The sequence below is a fragment of the Pinus tabuliformis genome, chromosome J (assembly GCF_031772625.1).
Source record: "Pinus tabuliformis cultivar Carrire ecotype Pingquan chromosome J, CPIR1, whole genome shotgun sequence".
NCBI lineage: Eukaryota > Viridiplantae > Streptophyta > Pinopsida > Pinales > Pinaceae > Pinus > Pinus tabuliformis.
In genome coordinates this window covers 556,725,817-556,746,222 of record NC_142295.1, presented here as the reverse complement: position 1 = coordinate 556,746,222, position 20,406 = coordinate 556,725,817, and the positions used below count along the sequence as shown (strand labels likewise).

Genomic DNA, 20,406 nt, shown 5'->3' with positions numbered 1-20,406 from the left:
TGAGTCATGATGTAATGTATTTGTCAAAAGAAAGAAAAAGAAATTTTATTATAAAAGAAATTGACTTATTAAAACATGGGTTTCATGCTTGGGTCAATGTTTTCTAGGTCAAAGTCTCCACTGAAGGCTTCTAGGTTTGGTCTTAAGTCAATAGAGTCGTTGTCATTTTTATTAGACCCTTCTTGGGCTTTTGCATCATGTAAAAAGAATTATTTTTGAGTCAAAAGATCATTTGTCACCTCCACACCAAGTCAGCCCTATCCTCAACAAGTCGGCCTAGATTAGGGCTATTCGACCCAGCTGGAAGGCTATAAATAAGAGGCAATTCGACCTATTTGGAACACTCACTCAAGAAGTTCAATCTACAAGAAAGAGGAGCAGAAAAAGAGAGCGAAATTGCTAGAGAAGAAGAAGATTAGCTAGGAAGACCTAAATCGAGTTTTTGGGCATTCTATCTCTCACACGTGCAAAGTTATTGGGCTATTGTTGGGGCCGAAATTATGAATTTACTGCAGGTCCGAAGTTCTGAAGCTGGGGGTCGAAAATTTGTAGCTGGAGGGCCGAAATTCTGGATTGAAGTTGCAACTATGAAGCTGGTACTTGGAGACTTTGGCAAGGATCATCTACAGAAAGGAAGGGTTGACTTGGTGATTAGAGGAGGTCTTTGTCTAGGTCTAAGAGATATTGGATTGTCTCATCTTGACTTGAATCTACTAGTGGAAGAGTTGACTGGGTTTTCCCCTATAGATGGGTTTTAGCCCTGCTTGAGTTCCTATATCTTGTGTCCCTGATCTTCATGTTTTGATTTGATGATTGCTTGATGAAAAGAAGAACATAAACAAAGTTAATAAGAACTCAGGAATATCACAAGTAATTATCAATATAAGAAAATCTTTCTTCCTTTCCGATTTTCTAACATGGTATCAGAGCTAAGGTGAAGAAGGAAGAAAAAGGCAACTTGAAGATCTATTGAAGAAAAGGGGATCAAAGGAAGGTCATTAAGGAAAAGGATTATATAAGGAGAGAAGCCTACTATCTATAAGAACTATGTCAACTACAATGAAGGGAGAAAACAAGCTAGAAGGAGCCTCCAACTACAAGGCATGGAAAAAGAGGATAGATCTTATCCTTGCTAAGCACAAAGTTTTGGATCTTGTTCAAGGAAAAGTCAAGAAGCCTACAAATGATGCAGGAAAGGAGAAGTTCAGAGAAACCGAAATCTTGGCCATGAATCTGATAGTAGATGGAGTAAAGGACAACCTAATTCCATACATATCCAACATAGACTCTGCTTAAGAAATGTATGAAGCTCTTTCCAAGTTATTCACCATCAAGAACATTGATCAAATAGCTCAAGAATGAACTAAGGACAATAAGGATGACAAGAGACGATATTGTGTCATCATATTTGTTAAGGATATCTAGAATAAGAGGTGAACTCCAAGCAATAGATGAGGGTGTATCAGAAAATGAACTCGTAATAGCTTCTCTTCTAGGTCTACAAAAATCTTGGAGTGCTTTTGCATCAGGAATTAGCATTTGGAAGGATACTCCAATTTTCCAACAAATGTGGAATGCATGCAGTCCAGAAGAAACCTAAATATCATTAGTAAACAACAAGGAGGATGAAAAAGACAACATCTCTAATGCCTATTCTGCTCATCACAAGAAGGGAACCTTCAAGAAGTTCAAGGGACCAAAGAAGAAAGTTGACCTATCCAAAATTGAATGCTAAAACTGTGATAAGATGAGAGAAGAAGGGAACCTTCAAGAAGTTCAAAGGACCAAAGAAGAAAGTTGACCTATCCAAAATTGAATGCTACAACTGTCATAAGATGGGTCATTACAAAAATCAATGTCCTAAGAATCCAAGGAATAAGAAGAGAGATAGGGAACAAGCAAATATTACCAATGAAGCTCCACCTAAGAAGAATAAGACTGAAGAATCGGAAGTCAAAGACTTATACTATTAAGTCCTCTCTTACATATCCTTCTTAGTCTTCTATTCTAAGTTTTGTACTGTTTTTCTTTATGTTTTGATTTTCTAGAGTTTGTAGGTCTAATATGTCTTGTTAGAGCATTTTTTAGTTATTTTGATAAGTTGTAGGTATCCCTCAAAAAGATTAGATTAAGAGGGAGCCTTCACCATTTTACCAAAAGATAAGTATCTTGTCCCTTGTTTCCTCTTTTATGTTTGGTTTCCCTTTCATATCAAGATTTGTTTGTATTATATGCTAATAACATTTTCCTTATATTTTCCTTGGTTAGGAATGCTTGATGAATACTCAAAGGTTATGGAGGAGACTTCAAAAGAAAGACTTGAATCATGAAAGAAGTTTTATTGCAGAGGAAGCCCTTCAAGAATTGATGTCCTACAAGGTTTGTTAAAAGAACATCTCAAGGTATGTTTGATTTGATTTAACTTGTTGTAGAAAAAGGTATGATCATTCTCTTTTGAAATTTGCTTTACATTACTAACATCGTTATGTCTAAGGTTTTGAATCATAATGATTCTTGTTAGGGTGATTAATCATTAGATTGTAATCTACCCTCGTTATATTATCTTTTATCATTTGATCATTCTTGCGAAACCCTAACCCTTAGGGTTCACTGTAAAACCCTACCCTCTTGTTGTTAAGGGTATGTCAATGTTAGATAAGGAATCCCTAGTCTACTTAGGGGTTGCTGATAAAGTCTAGAAATCCTATTCTTTTAGGGTTTTGATGATGTCATAATAAAAACCCTAGTCCTTTAGGGTTTACTATTAATGTCTAAGTTATATAATGAAACCCTAGATTGTAGGAATTTACAGGGTAAGTTCCTCAGACAGAACACCAAAGGACACCGCTCACAAACAGATCACAGATCAATACACTAGTATTCTTGACATGATTAAAACCCTCAAAGAGGGAAACAGTCCACGGCCTGAGCCAATGCAGCGACTTCAGGCAATTTATTAATAAAAGAATGAAAATTTACATAAGCTTCTCTCATAAACGGTTACCCTACAAATGACCCTCCATGCTCTTTAAATAGAGATCATGGACCAATCGGGTGTTAAGCCACAGATCAAGTGTCAGTAATACCGAGGAGAGAATGAACTGTCGGATCACTACATATCGTGACTGTCGGATTGTAAGTTACAAAAGTACATAGTAAAGAAACACACTTTACCTAACTCTACACTAGACCAAGTTATACTTAACTATTTCCTATGTGTCGTAATATCCTAACATAGATTCTTTAGGATTTGGTGAATTAGGGTTTATGAACAAAACCCTCGCAATATTTAAAGTAAGATCCTAGTAAAGAAATCATAGGCGTGTATTCTTCCGCGTGATTGAAAACCTATTCTGGTCGAAATTTATTGATGTTTGTGTCTTGGGTTTAACTAATAGGTATGGATATTGATATGAGATCCTAGTGCATGAAATGCTAGATATGTATATGCGAGTATGTTATCTTGATAGTTGATGAAATCTAGGGTTTATAACAAACCCTGGTAGAGATTGATATTCTAGGGTATGATGATATTGTTTTCAATTATTAATATGATTTAACTTTGATGATAAAATCTAGGGTTTGCAACAAACCCTAGTAGACTCTGTAATATTTTTTAAACCTTAGATGTATAGTACTATGATTGGATTGTTATTTGATTGAATTTAAGGTTGTGTGTCTCAAAGATGGAGTCTAGGGTTTATGGCAAAACAATAGCAAGTTGTTAAAGTCTAGACTATAAAAAGTTGTAATCTTTGTTGATTATGAACCTAACTAGGTTTCGGTATCTGATGTCTAAAGTTTGAATGTTTTGATTGTAATGACATGAGTTTGATATAGTTGACTTCATGCTTCTGTATATTTGTATTTGGTTGTACTTGCTATTAAAGTTTTGCAAGTATATAATCTTCAAGATGTTGGAGATGTTTGTAATTGAAGATGATGATGGGCATGATGAAGGAAGATATAAGAATGATGATAATCAAAATGACCTTGATGACATGAGAAAGATTGAAGTATATCTGATACTATTGTTTTCCCTAAGTTGAGAGGGAGCATGGTTAGAAGAAAGGGTACATCTCCCCAGTTGAGAGGGAGGGCATATTATGATGAATACCTTGAAGAAAGAATGAAATCGAACAATGAATGAAAGTACTACAGATCAATTTGCAAACAAAATATTTGAGAAATATTGAGGTTGTATTTGGTGCTACTGAAGAAATGAAAGAAGAAGAAAGCTTTTGACAAGTTGTATATGTATAACTTGATGATGATATAACTTATAAGCAGCATCAGAATGATTGAGGACCCCGAAGGTTTGTATTTACTTATATATTTACTTGAAAGCTTATCACTGATTAGGGCTGTGACTGTGCAGGATGTCTCCATAAAAAGGTTGAACATTCGAAGCATGCTTGGAGTGGTGGATATATATCTGATTTAGGAGAGATGTAAGCATCTGGGGCTGAGTGCTTGATGCTTGGGAGAACATATGGTCGGCCTATGTGTTGATGTCTAGATCCCGAAGTAGGGAGGGTGGCATTGGTCATGGAGCTCTGACCTTGGATACGCACCTAGATCCCTAGATGGGTGATAGAGCTTAAAAGCCTGATGGTACCTACAATGGCTAAAGCTTGAGTTCACCTTAGGCCCATGCTATTAGAGTACCCTGGTCAGGTATTTAATCTATTGCATTGTGTGTGCTAGAACTCTTTGTAGTTCATATCATTTTGAGATCTTCCACGTACCTTTATATGTGTGTAATTATGAATACCTCCCTAGTTAAGAGGGAGTGTTGAAGAATGTAACTAGTGTCGATCTTCATAATTGCATTTGAGTCATGACGAAGTGTATTTGTCAAAAAAACGAAAAAGAAATTTTATTATAAAAGAAATTGACTTATTAAAACATGGGTTTCATGCTTGGGTAAATGTTGTCTAGGTCAAAGCCTCCATTGAAGGCTTCTAGGTTTTGTCTTGAGTCAATAAAGTCATTGTCATTTTTATTAGACCCTTCTTGAGCTTTTGTATCATGTAAAAAGAATTATTTTTGAGTCAAAAAGATCATTTGTCACCTACACGCCAAGTCGGCCCTATCCTCAACAAGTCAACCTGGATTAGGGCTATTCGACCCAATTGGAAGGCTATAAATAAGAGGCAATTTGACCTATCTAGAACACTCACTCAACAAGTTCAAGCTACAAGAAAGAGGAGTAGGAAAAGAGAGCGAAATTGTTGGAGAAGAAATAGATTAGTTGGGAATACCTAAATTGATCTACAAGAAAGAGGAGCAAAAAAAGAGAGCAAAATTGTTGTACAAGAAGAAGATTAGATTTCTAAATTTACTACAGGTCCGAAGTTCTGCAGCTAGGGGCCGAAAATTTGTAGTTGGAGGGCCGAAAATCTGTAGTTGGAGCTACAACTGTGAAGCTGGTACTTGGAGACTTTGGCAAGGACCATCTACAGGAAGGAAGGGCTGACTTGGTGATTGGTGGAGGTCTTTGTCTAGGTCTAAGAGGTCTTGGATTGTCTCATCTTGATTTGAATCTACTAGTGGAAGAGTTGACTGGGATTTCCCCTATAGAGGGGTTTTAACCCTAGCTAAGTGCCTATATCTAGTGTCCCTGATCTTCATGTTTTGATTTGATGATTGTTTGATGAAAAGAAGAACATAAACAAAGTTAATAAGAACTCAGGAACATCACACGTAATTATCTATATAAGAAAATATTTCTTCCTTTTCGATTTTCTAACACTCATCATCATCACTTGGAGAATTCGTGTTGAGAAATCTAAGGAGGTGGCAAGTTAATCGATTTCTCTTATTATGACATTATCTTGTGATGGTTTATTATTATTATTCTTTCATCAATTTATCTTTTCATTATCATCAAGACTAATGCCAATCAACAAATAGAAGAAGACACAAGATGTAGGCACACAGCTAGGGAAAAACCCCACTCTATGGGAAAACTCAATCAAGAATTCTTCCTTCAGTAGATTCAAAACAAGATGAGATGACCAAGACCCTCGAAACCTAGACTAGAGACTCCCTCCATTAAGTCATCCTTGTTTGATCTTCTTCAGTTCTGTGTGTAGCATGATATGTAGTCATATATATATATATATACTTCTCATCTAACTTCCTTTCACTGTGTTTGCACCAAACTCATAATCAGAGATATACTGAAATTCATGTCACTGTGAGAGCACCGAGCCTTGTCATTGTGATAGTACCAAAATTTTGTCATTGTGTTAAGTCACTGAAACCTTGTTACTGTGGTAGCACCGAAACCTTATCATTGTAATAGCACCAAGACCTTGTCATTGTTAAGGCACTGAAGCCTTGTCCCTGTGGTAGCACCGAAACCTTGTCCTTGTGGTAGCACCGAAACCTTATCTTTGTGATAGCACCAAAATCTAGACCTTGTCACTGTTGAGGCACCGAAACCTTCTCTGCAATTTATAGTGAAGTTACATCTTCATTGTATTGTGACTTCACTGAAATTTTATGAACCCATTCTCTGAAAATGATCCAAACTATCGCACTGTGATTTGTGCGAAGTCCTTAGGCTCATATATATAGTTGTTTCCAACTGAAATGAGCCGACATGAGTCAATTTGATGAAGCCCACTTGATGACAAATAGTTTGAAGGCCAACTAGCAAGGAGACTTGATGGAGGAGTCTTTTTTACCAAACAAAATTTGACTTTGACTTAAATAAACAATCCTAAAGCCTACAATGGAGGCTTGAACTATACCAATTGACCCAAGCATGAAACACATGCTTTAAAAAGTCAATTCAATTAATAATAATAATAAAATTGCTTTCTTTTGACAAATATATTTCATTTTGACTCATGTACAATTATGAAGACCAAACCTAGTTACATTCTTCAACACTCCCTCTTAACTAGGGAGGTATTCATACTTACATATATCTATAGAGGTACATGGAAGATCTCAAAACACATAATCTATGAAAAGTTTAGGCACCGCAATGCCATGGACTAGTTTCCTAAACAGGGCAATCTATCCAAGGTCCTCCAACAGTTTAGGCACTGCAATGCCATGGACTAGATTCCTGACCAAGGCAATCTATCCAAGTGGGACTAAGATGGACTAAAGCTTTCAGCCTCTCTAGGTACCATCAGGGTTACTTACTAACCATCAACTCAGGGATCTAGGTGTGTATCTGAGGTTAGAACTCCATGACCAACGCCACCATCCCTACTTCAGGAACTAGACATCAACACATATTGTCGACGAGATGTCCTCCCAGGCAATGTCTTACACAAAGCCTCAACTTCCAAATTGTTCCAATCGGTAACAAATCCTCCCCGATCAAACAAATCGGCAACAAATCTCTCCCAATCAAGCTAATCGACAATCTTAAGCATGTAAAAACATGTTATCAAACCTTCGAGAGATTTACCTGTACAAACACAACCACAATCAGTAACAAACTTTCAAATGTACATAAATGAATACAAACCTTCGAGGTCTTTCAAACAACTGATGTTGCTTCTCAACTTTTCATAGTAGGACTTAGAGCTTTCCAAATGAATCTTGATAGAAGATTCCTCAACCATACAGCTTCCTCTCCTACTTTTCATGTAGCAACTTGTTCTACAAATAGATCTGGCTCTTATTATCTCAGCATCCCTTCAACATACATTCTCCAATTTCTTCTCTCATTCATGGCCTTCACTAAAACTTACAGCTGTTAGTTCTAATCTAGTGCATGACACATGAAGTAGAGAACCATATCCATCACTCCCTCTTAGTCAGAGAGGATCTAATTTTCATCCAGGCTCCCTCTCAACTTAGGGAGATTTCTTTCATTCAAGTTCCCTCTTAACTTAGGGGGCTCAACTTCTTTTCTACGACATCGAGAATCTTTCATGGCTTCCATCCATTTCATCAGAGTTATCATGACCATCATGCTTAGCATATCAGCTTTGCTTTGTGAATATCTTCACCATCTTTGAAGATTATGTACCTGCACAACTTAGATAGCAAGTACAACCAAATCTATAGAAGCAGAAATTAACCATATTACAATCACGAAAGCATTCAACTTTTTATATCAGATACCTAAACTTAATTACAAACAAGAGACACATACTCTTCAACTTCTTGCTAGCGTTTATGTTATAACCCCTAGACTACTTCATCAAGTCCTTCGGCATTTCATAAAAACTTTCTTTACATCTAGGGTTTCAATGTTCCTTCCACAGGTATGACATACCCTACTACAATATATTGCAAACCCTAGAAACAATACAAACAAACATAGATCCACAAAGTATCTAACAACTTTTAGAATTCATATGTTAGACTTCCCACTAGGATCTTCATACAAACCCTAGATTTCATACATGAAATTCAACAATCAAAACCAATCACAGCTCAATCAACAACATGACTAGCCTCCACTAGAGTTAGTTGCAGACCCTTGATTTTCTCAACCAATCGGACATCAATCATAACTAAAACTCAGATTTCAACAATCTTACAAATCTCAAATTATCACATTGTCATAATATATCAGAGATTTTTACTTCTACTAAGGTTTAACTCCAAAACCCTAGAATCCTAGAGAAACAAACTTCGACTAGGGCTTAGTTCCAAACCCTAGGGCTTATGACCATCAACAATTAGATCAACTCATATATCTAGGATTTCATCATCATACACAAGCATATCATAACATGTGTTAGTCAAACCCAACTACATAAATATCAATAAGAGTTAAACATATAACAAACTTGATCAAACTAGGGTTTGATTGGACAAACACACACATGCTAAGGATTTCATTTTTAAGACATTATAAGGGTCTTTCTTATACACCTTACCAAACCCTAATCATCTAGGGTTTCAATACAAAATATAGCAAACCATAAATTATCAAAACTTCAATAGTTCAGGATTATCATTCAACCCTAACAAGTTAGGGTTTCCATACCCATACCAAAATCCCAAACATGACATCATCAAAGCATCAAGCATTTTCTCTAGACTTCAACAATAACCCTAAGTAGGCTAGGGTTTCACACATAATCATCAACATACCCTTAAGTTAGGGTTTTCACAATGAACCTTTCTAAGGTTCCACAAAAGTAATCAAAGATATGAGGAGGGTAGATTTATCTAATGATGAATCACCCAAACAATAATATTTAAGATTCAAGAAAACTAGACATAACGATGTTAGTTATGTAACGCAAATTTCAAAATATGATGATTGTACCTTTTATATTAAGAGAGTTTTATAAGGTGTATAGTCTAAGACATACCTGGAGATGTTCCTTGACAAACCTTGTACGGATTCCTTGGAGTGTTCTCTTTGTATTAAGCCATGATCTTTTATACCTGTAGTAAATACTTTCAAGCAAAACATGTGATACCAAGAACATGATTTTAATTTCTCGAGTTAGATTTTCTATGTAACAATGGAGGATGGAATCCTATGATATTGAAGATCAGGTTATTCCTTCTTCCAATCAACATTAGGACTTTTGCTTGACATCCTAGATTACTTGTAAACTCTAGAAGATAAGGATTAAGGTTCTTGTATGTCATTTAGGGATTACATTCTTGTATCCTAAACTAATTGTAAATTATATTGACCATCTAGGATTAGATATATTGAAAATCTAAAAGCTCATGCATATATGTACCTTGTGTTTACATACCTTTGATTTGATAGCCCATTAGTCTTGTTGCATATGCATCTTGTTAAGTCACAGTACTTACTTGATTTCTTTGAGTTGGTTCCTTGTGCTCGAACTATCAATTCAAATCTTCAAAGAGTAAGGCTTGTATTTCTTTCTCCACGGGACAGAGTTTGGATTCCTTTCATAGTCCTCAAATGTATGCTTTAGATCTCGGACTTCAACTCAACCCTAAAATGATGAACTCCAACTCAGCCCTAAAATGATGAACTCTCGCCTATAGTGAAGGTTCCTTCAAGTTATATAGCTTAACTAAGGATGCTTTAGACCTTTGATCGTCTTGTATGCTTCGATCTACTATTGACAAGAATTTGATCTCAGACAGTGACTTTGCTCCAATTCCAAAACCTTCTTGCCAATAAGGTGATTTTCAACCTTCTTTCACCATAGCTTTGAAACCATGTTGAGAAATCCAAGGAGGTGGCAAGCTAATTGATTTCTCTTATTATGACATTATCTTGTGATGGTTTATTATTATTATTCTTTCATTCAATTTATCTTTTCATTATCATCAAGACTAATGCCAATCAACAAATAGAAGAGGACACAAGATGTAGGCACACAGCCAGGGAAAACCCCACTCTATGGGAAAACCCGGTCAAGAATTCTTCCTTCAGTGGATACAAAACAAGATGAGATGACCAAGAACCTCACAACCAAGCCTAGAGACTCCCTCCATCAAGTCATCCATGTCTGATCTTCTTCAGTTCTGTGTGTAGCATGATATGTAGTCATATATATATATATATATATATATATATATATACTTCTCATCTGACTTCTTTTCACTGTGTTTGCACCGAACTCATAATCAGAGATACACCGAAATTCATGTCACTGTGTGAGCATAGAGTCCTTGTCACTGTGATAGTACCAAATTCTTGTCATTGAAACCTTGTTACTGTGGTAGCACCGAAACCTTATCACTGTAATAGCACCGAGACCTTGTCATTGTTGAGGCACCAAAACCTTGTCCCTATGGTAGCACTAAAACCTTGTCCCTGTGGTAGCACTAAAACCTTGTCCCTGTGATAGCACCGAAACCGAGACCTTGTCACTGTTGAGGCACCGAAACCTTCTCTACAATTTATAGCGAAGTTACATCTTCATTGTATTGTGACATCACCGAAATTTTATGAACCCATTCTCTGAAAATGATCTGAACTATCTCACTGTGATTTGTGTCAAGTCCTTCCGCTCATATATATAGTTGTTTCCCACTGAAATGAGCCGACATGAGTCAATTTGATGAAGCCAAATTGTTGACAAATAGTTTGAAGGCTGACTTGCAAGGAGACTTGATGGAGGAGTCCTTTTGACCAAACAAAATTTGATTTTGACTTAAATAAACAATCCTAAAAACTACAATGGAAGCTTGAACTATACCAGTTGACCCAAGCATGAAACCCATCCTTTAACAAGCCAATTCAATTTATAATAATAATAATAAATTGCTTTCTTTTGACAAGTATACTTCATTTTGACTCATGTACAATTATGAAGATCGAACCTAGTTACATTCTTCAACAATTTGGACCTCCTAAGAGAATTCAACAATTCATACTTATTGCTTCTTGGCTATCGAAGGTTCTTGGAATGCATTTTGATGTTTGGAAGCTACTTCGAATTGTCTTTGGAGCTATTTCTTTGGTGAATGGATGGATATACTACATGTTATTTTGTAAGTGCCTACTGTTGAAGATTATCATCTTGTAAGTGAATTGATGCTTCTAGACTAAGCTTGATTGTGCCCTAATTTGTTGAAAATAAATTTTAAAAGGCTATCTAGTTGAGAATTGCATATGTTACTCATTATATAACATGTAATGAATGTTCCTAGTGGAGGAATTCTTTTAACTCTGCTTCATACTCCATTCATCATTGAGTGGGTAAATGTTGGAATTTTGATACCTAGGGCATCAAATTTCGGCCTCGTTAGCAACAAGTCTAGCTTATCTATCAAATCCTTGAATCCCTATGCCTAAAGGACAAGGCACCAGTCCAAGTCTTTGGTGATCATCTCAAAATTTTCTCCATAAATTTCTCTCCTTAAATTCGGTCCTTTTAAGGCTAGGGCGAAAATCTAGGGCTTGCATCGAAATTTTAGGGAGGCTTTTTGGTGATTTGAGAGCCTAAACATCAAGATATAGGTCTAGGCTACCTAACCTATCAATTTGGTGGGCATCCAATCAAATTTCATCCATAAATTTTCTTGCCATAGGTGTTGCTCCAAGAGGGAAACCCTAGTCTGTTTTCCCCTCAACTTGAGGACTTTCTTGAGGGTTTCATGAGCCTTGGCTTAGTTGAATATCATTGTAAGAAACCCTTTCCCTCAGACCTTGACCTTGTGAATACCTATCACCATCAAAAAATCTCGAAACCTAAAGTCTTGAGACTTCTTTTCTTGGTCTTTTCTTTGAGATTGTTTTGCTTCTTTCAAGCCTTGAACCATTATTGAGTCTCTCTCCTAAATGAGCTCTAGCTTGATCACTTTGTGCCTTATACCTAGCATATCTATTTTAAGTGACCTCCCTCCTACCGAGACTCCTCCCATTGGTGAAAGTCTATAAAGAGTAGGGGGTTTTGACTAAGGTAACGTTGGGCCTCTACCCCATTATTAACACTTTGTCTAGCTCTTGTCTTGAAGGGTTTCCCTCTCCAAGGCCTACTAGATTTTGTGGTAACACTCCCTGCTTAAGAACAAATCCTATGGTAGTTTGCTGAAAGGTAGCAAATTAGAGCACTAAGATAATGTTGCTTTTGAAACATGCAACAGAGGAGGCTACAAAAATAATCTTGGATTCTAAAGGGTGTACCTCTATCATTTCACTAGTGATTCACATAGAGGCAAGGAATTCCAGTGAATCTTTGTTCAAAGCAAGATAGGATAGATGAGGATCTGGAAGATTACTTGGTGCAAGAACTTCTCGTTGCTTAAGTCGGTAACTTGATATGAGCAAGCCCCATGAGGTGTGTAGAAACTTGCTAAGTAGAAGACTACAAACGCAACCTCAAAACAAAATGAGAGATATCCATTGAGTGAGAAAATGCTTAATAGGATGATGTGGGGATAACTTCTAGATGGATCCCCAACATGGAAGTCTTGTTAGGTAGTGGAACTATTAGTATGGTGTGCCTTGAGTGGCCCTTGACTGTCTATGCAGCCTCAAACACTAGAAATAAGATACATCCAACTCTTGAGAGACATGAGCCAATGAATGAGATGCAATTGAGGTTTCCCTAAGTACACATTCTCGTGAGATTCATCATGCTTGATCTCTTTTAAATGAGTATAGTCAATTGTGGTGAAATATGCTAGAGCAAGGCATCGAGATATTATAATTCCAAAGAAGTTATACCCATTGAACTAGTAGTCATTACTTGTTAAGAAGACAACTAAATGTCAAAGGGGTTTGAACTTTGAACCCTTTTAATTGCAGATGTATCACCATTGAGCCATTTGCAATTATTGGACAAGGAATGTTTATTTCTGAAAACCAGTGCCTATATCTCAAGTTCCCAAAAAAAATTCTGAGTTTTGTTAAGTCTGTCTCTGAGGTATTTCATCAAACAATTTGAGTGCATATGGTTATAGGTGCATTCTTTTGTATTTTATTTCAAATAAAGAAACACAGTACCACAAATACACCATGAAATGTTTCAACACAACAGTGTATAATTTATATTAAACTTAGAAAAGTTAGAAACGGTACATAGCCTTCATAGGGACTTGTAACAGTGAGAGGAGAGAAAAATATGAGTAGATGGCATCTCCTTTCGTCAAACAGTTAGGCTGTAGGTGTTGTTCAGCCCTCCAAGATGATTTCGCAACCCATAAATTATCCACATACATAACAGCCACGTACAACTCTCAGAAATGAAGTATTCAACCCTCGAAGAGTAGACTCGACCCCCAAGGAAATGATGTCACTACAGCAGTAAACTTCGCCAAAAAAATGTGGGCACTTGTCCCCTTCAATAAACTATTCTCAGTTCTCCAACAGTCTCAAATCGGCCCTCAATGAATAAAATATATGCCCAGAAATATCAGTGCTCTTGGCCAGCAAGAAAGAAGAGGCTCTCTGCCTCTTTTAACAGGTAAAATCGGCCCCTTCTATAACAGAACTCAACCCACAGAAAAAGTAGAACTTAGCGCCCTTAAGATGACAAAACTCAGCCCCTTAAATGGTGTGAACTCAACTTGTAAAACGAATATAAAATACCAAAATTCATATTATAAAATCAACTGATAACACCTCTGACTCACTCTATTTCTGCTACTGCCTTCTTCTCCGTCAACAATGAAGCGCAATGTCAGAATCTAAGTAATCTCGCTCCAATTCTAGCTACGGTGTTTAGTTTCAACACCGAAACCAATAACCAAAATGAGGGTTTCCCAAAACCCTGGTCTCTTTCACAAGAGCTCTCTAAAATTCTATTTTTCAAGTGAACAAATGCAATAATGATAAGACTCCTCATTTCCCCTTTTTTATAACTCACTTGACTCTTTTGCCACCTTTTTACATTTTATTTTAATAAAGTCACTTTAGTGGGTTTTCTCACTTTATAATTTAAAAATGACTTTTCGTTAACCTAAGACCCATGTCCCCATTTTCCCCATTTAGATTTTATAATGTTTTCTCCTAGGCAAATTGTGTTCCCTTGATTAATTTTTCTCATCCTAACCTACAAGAACTTAATTAGGCTAGCGAAATCTCCCCCTTATGTCTTCTAAGTGGATGGGGACATTACAGTAAATAGATCAGATCTAGATTTATGCTACTAGAATTCTTTAACCAAATAAAACAACAAAAAAGCTTAGAGAAGCAAGAAAAAAGAAAGAAAAGGCAAATCCCATGCATGCACAATTTTTCTGCTCTTCAACATCAATTAATTATTCAAATAACTTTCAAACCTACAAGAGCTCCCTTACTAGGAAAATGGCTCTGAGAAAAAAATACAAACGAAATCGAGCGAACCTAAATTTCCAACTCTCGAAAATCTACCTCAAATCACCTCTATGTTGGACCGTCTGGTCTACACAACCGACAAATTAATGGTTGCCCTCTCCTTCGTTGTTGCTACAATTCTTCTCCTTGCCCAAAAAATCAAAAGGTCCTTTGTTGTTGCTACAATTCTTCTCCTTGCCCAAAAAATCAAAAGGTCCTTCTTTTGATTTTCTCTCTCTTTCTCAAAATCTTTCTTGAGAGAATAATTAATGCGTCCTCTCTTTCACTTGGCTTCCTTTTATAATTTTGGGTTGGGCCAAATTCCTAACCTCAACGATTAAGATTAACTCCGATCTTGAGTTGAGATCAGTGGTCCAAAATTCAACTTAAATCACTAGTACCCAAACTTAGGCACTTTATTAAATTAAACTCGCTTTATAAAAATACATTCACTTTATTAATTAATTAATAAAGTGAACTCCTAAGTCTAAGAGTCATTTAATGACGATTCCCACAACTTGGACACTTTGCTTTTGTCGAAATAATTGTCAGAGCTACAATCACCAACACTCCCTCTTAGCGACAAATGTATTCTCCACACTCCAAGCTTATCTCGAAAGACAAAATTTCCTTTCACCAAAGGATTGGTGAGTGTGTCTGCAACCTACTCATTTGTCGGAATATACTAGAGCTTGACTACTCCCTTTAGGACCCTGTCTCTAATGAAATGGTATCTGCTAACAATATGCTTCGACCTATCATGAAATACTAGATTCTCTAAGAGTTTCATGCAATTGATTGTCACAATTAATCATCGTAGGCTCCAACCCCTGATCAAACAATCCTATAAGCAAATTGCGAAGCCAAATTGCTTCACAACTAGCGAAACTAGCTACCATATACTCAGCTTCTATCGAACTGAGTGCTACTGAAGTCTACTTCGTGTTGAACCAAGAAATCACTTCAAACCCAAATTGAAGCAACACCCAAAAGTGCTCTTCCAATTTGTATCTCTCCATACCCAGTCTAAATCTGAATAGCCTTGCAACTTCACCCCCTTTCCACGAAGGTACCTCGAGCCATACTCCACAGAGCCCTACAAGTATATGAGCACATGCTTTGTTGTGGTCCAATGCACTTACCTCAACTCCATCATGTACTAACTTAAGGTGTTCAAAGCATAACAAATGTTTGGTCAAGTGTTGACTTGATACATCAATGAGCTAATCAACTACCTATATTGTCTGGAATCTGCCAACTCTAACTCTGAAGAATCCACCTTCTTCAAGTTGGTCACCATCAGAGTAGCCATAGATCTATTGTCCTCCATCCTGAATATCTTCATGATCTCCACTGTATACTTCCCCTATCTAAGGAAGATCTCTCTCGATCTCTACCAAACCTCAAGCCCCAAAAAGTAATGCATCAACCCAATGTCTTTCATCTCAAATTTTGTTGCCAAGTTTGACTTGCACTCAACAATCAACTTCTCTGCCCTAATAAGAATCAAATCATCCACATAGAGCACCAAGATGAGGGGCTCATAATCCAACCAATATGAAGTATAGGTTGGAATCTACCTCACTCTTGGTGAAGCCCATGCTCTGCAAATAGTTGTCTATCCTGGAGTACCATGCCCTTGACGCCTATTTCAGTCCATACAAGGCTTTCTTAATCATGTATACATGTGACTCTCTATCTTGTACCTCAAACCCTTGTGGCTACTCTACATATACCTCTTCCTCAATAACTCCATTGAGGAATGTTGTCTTCACATCCATGGTGAATCTTCCACCCCATCTTTGAAGCAATAGATATCACTGCTCGGATAGAAGAGTATCTCACAATAGGAGCAAATGCCTCTTCGTAGTCTACTCCCTCTTTCTAAGAGAATCCTCAAGACACAAATCTCGCCTTATACTTCTCTACATTACCACCTGTTACATGCTTGATTTTGAACAACCACCTAGAAGTCACCACTGACTTCCCCGCTGGTCTTGGCAGACTCTCCCAGACATCTTTCTTCATGATGGAGTTGTGCTCCTCCACCAAGGCATTTCTCCATACTTGCTGGCTAGTTGCTTCCTCAAAGCTAGAAGGCTCTGAGTCTATGATGTTAGTCATTAAAGCCATATATGTCGGAAACTTTTGTGGAGGCTTGCTCTCCCTAAATGTGGTTCTGGGAGCCTCCACATGATCTCAAGCATCTCTCAAGGTCTGCTCAAACCATCTAAGCCTCCTGTCTTATTTTGAGGAGGCTAACTGCTCCTCCTCCCCTAAAGACTAGCCCCCTACACTAGAAGTCTGTGAACTCTACTCATCCTTTAGATCCACCTGTTGCATATCCTCTGCCACTATAGGTAGATCATGAGATTTCTTGGAGGCCAAGTACTCATCGAACTTGACATCGCTACTCACAATTGTCTTCCATCTTGCTGGTATAAAGATCCTATATACCTTTGAGACCTCACTATATCCAACCAGAATGCCCTTCTCACCTGAGGGCTCCAACTTTTTCCCCTTCTCCACAAGCAAGTGGATATAGACTAGACAACCAAAAATCTTGAGATGTCCTATCTCGGGTCTCACCCCTGTGAATGCTTCCTTCGAGGTCTTGTCCTCCAGAATCTTGTAAGGAATCCTATTCTACAAGTACACGGCTATGTTGCATGTTTTTGCCCATAGAAACATGAAAATACGTTGATCATGGATCATGACCTTCACAAAACTAATGGTTGTCTTCTCCTTTTTGATTCCTGCATCCTGCAAAAATCTATAAACTCATTGGAGGTATACTCACCCCTATTGTCAGATCTCAACACTTTGATCTTCTTCCCTATCAAGTTCTCCACTTGAGCTTTGAACTCCTTGAACTGACTGAAGACCTCATCTTTGGTCTTCATGAAGTAGATCCAGGTCTTCCTAGAGAAATCATCAATGAAGGTGACACCAGCCTAGATCCATCTAATTTTGAATCTATCATGCACCAAGAGGAATCAAATCCCTCAAGGTGCAAATCTTTCCTCAAATTCCACACTTCAAAAAGAAGGTTTGCATCTCGAGGGATTTGATCATTCTCGGTGCATGATAGATCGAGAGTTAGATAGATCTAGGCTAGTATATATTATAATATAACAATAGATCTAGGCTAGTATATATTATAATATAACAAATTTAATATTGTATTAATCCAAAGTTATTAAATTTAATAATCTTAATATTATAATAGATTAATAATTAATAGTAGATTTAATAATAATATTAATCTTTCAATATTAATATGAATATTAATTTTTCAATATTAATATTAGATTTAATGATGTTTTTTACATGGCATGATAACAAAATTTATAATAATACTACATCAAATTAATATTTTCAAAATTCAAATAGTACAACTTTGACATGGATATATTTATGTCATTTAAGATTTTATTATATCCATACAATATGGTTTTCCTTTTAAAGATTCATTTTACAAATATTTAATTAAAAGAAATATTAAGATATTTTGGAGCACGATTTTCAATTCTTTGTGTTGAATTAACTTTTTTACTTTGATTTACGAAATGGTATTGGCTTTAGTAAAGAGTAAAGATATTTAAAATTTTATCTAATTTGGAATTTTAATGTGATAAAAAAAAATGTTGAAGGTAAATTTATGATCCATTCAAATTCAACGTATATGATAAAACGAATGAGATAATTGTATTGTAGTTTTTTATCTATATGGTTATTTTCATTTTTGTTTAGCGTCAACATTATATGGAACTTCCTGTAAGTGGAGAACACGAATCCAGTTAGTGCGAAGAATATCGAATGAACTTTGCTATGTTAATGGACTTTTAATTGTTTATTTATATGGTTATTTAAGTTTTTCTTTAACCCAACATTATTTATATGTTTTGTATGGTTATTTAGAATTTTATTTTGGCCGACATTAGCAAAAATTTCAATTTTGTGGACGGACAGACAAACTTACACATCTTCTCCATACTGGGTTGTAGAATGCGCCTCTCGGTGCAATATAATAGGATGCACCCTTCACTGATGTCACTAACACATGCACACAAACATTGAAATGTATCAAATCCAAAATCCCATTAGAACGAGCCTCACTACTGGGAAACAAAGCCTTGACAAACTTGCCAAGCGCACAACCTATCCACACCCCCAAATGATAAACTAAGCTTTGGAAGTCCAATGACCATCTCTCTCAGTATGGGTAGTGCCCTGTGATGCAGATGCCCCATCTTCCTGTCGCATAGGCTCTCACTGTCATGCACCAGTGCCTGAATAGGCTTGCCCTGTAGCCTATATAAGTTGCCTTTCCTGATTCCAGTCCTCACAGATGTGTCTAGACTAGCTCCCTCTCAGCATATGAATACCTACCCTTTCTGGAAGGTAACTATATAACCTCTGTCCTCCATGACTGAGATGGACAACAAGTTCTTCTTCAAACGGGGCACATACAACACCTCCTGAGCATCAAACAATCCTCCTAACTCAAGTTGGAACTGCACTGTCCCCTCTCCCCTCATTGCATACTTGGCATCATCGCCAAGCTCTCGTGCTTCAGTCATGGGGTGAGAGGCACCATTGTCCAGGTACCAAGCACTACTGACAATAGTGCTAGTAGAAAGGCAAGAATCAAGGGGAAAATCATTCCCAAGCATTGTTGCAAATTCATTCAATTGAGTCTCTGCTACTGCTGCTACCTTTTGTGTCTTCCCTTTGCCTTTCTTCTTCTATGAACACAAAGAAGCATAGCAACCTTGCTTATGGAAAACAAAGCACTTGATCTTACTCATGTCTTCCATCTGTCCAAGTTGATGTGCTTGTCCTTCACTATTATCTTTCTTGGTGAAAACTTTCCCTTTGCCCCTCTTTGTCATGCTGATGAGGGCCCATTTTTCATCACCACCTCCCTGCTTGTTGGCTCCAAACTCCTCTCGAGTCTCCTCCTGAATGCAGTCATCCCGTAGTCTCTACCAGTCTAGAATGTTCTTATGGGCACAGATCCCCTTCACAAATGGTTCCCAAGGCTTGGTGAACCCATTTAGAGCTACATTCACTAGCTCTGCATCCAGATTCCATGATCTTTTCTCCAACTGTTGCAAGTTGATCAAGGATTTGTGTGACCCTCATAAGATAACTGATAACATTGTCGGATCTGGTCATCCAGCACTCTCGAAGCTTGTTCTTCAAACCATCTTCCAATTCAGACTGTCACTCTGGAAGAGACTATTTGTTGGTTGTGGTCTTCTCTACCACATGTGATATCAGGTGATCTTTCATAATATCTAATATCACCCTTTGTGTTCTGACATCCTTCTTGTCCTGTGCTACCTAATTTGTAGGATCTGCTTGCACTAGAAGGACCTTCTCCACAATCACCCACAAGTCTTGCTCTTTAAAGATCAGTGTCACTCAGGTCTTCCAAGACAAGTGTCACTCAACAATTTTGGATTTGCTTCCCTCTTCAAAGGGTAAGCTCTGACAACATGTTGATTTCTGAAAACCAGTGCCTAGGTAAATAGATCAGATCTAGATTTACACTACTAGAATTCTTTAACCAAACAAAACATCAGAAAAAGGAAGAAAAAAACAGAGAAAAAAGCAAATCTCGTGCATGCACAATTTTTCTACTCTTCAACATCAATTCATCATTCAAATAACATTCAAACTTACAAGAGCTCCCATACTATGAAAATGGC

At 37.1% G+C, this 20,406-nt stretch overlaps 2 pseudogenes across 1 annotated transcript in view; both read right to left on the bottom strand.

Moving 5' to 3' along the window:
• The window catches only part of LOC149228222 (COP9 signalosome complex subunit 5-like), a 41,663-nt pseudogene extending 22,391 nt beyond the window's left edge, over positions 1-19,272 (bottom strand).
• Positions 1-20,406, bottom strand: part of LOC149228221 (RNA-dependent RNA polymerase 6-like) — an 89,407-nt pseudogene that overhangs the window by 63,243 nt on the left and 5,758 nt on the right. The gene's annotated exons all lie outside the window — the stretch shown is intronic.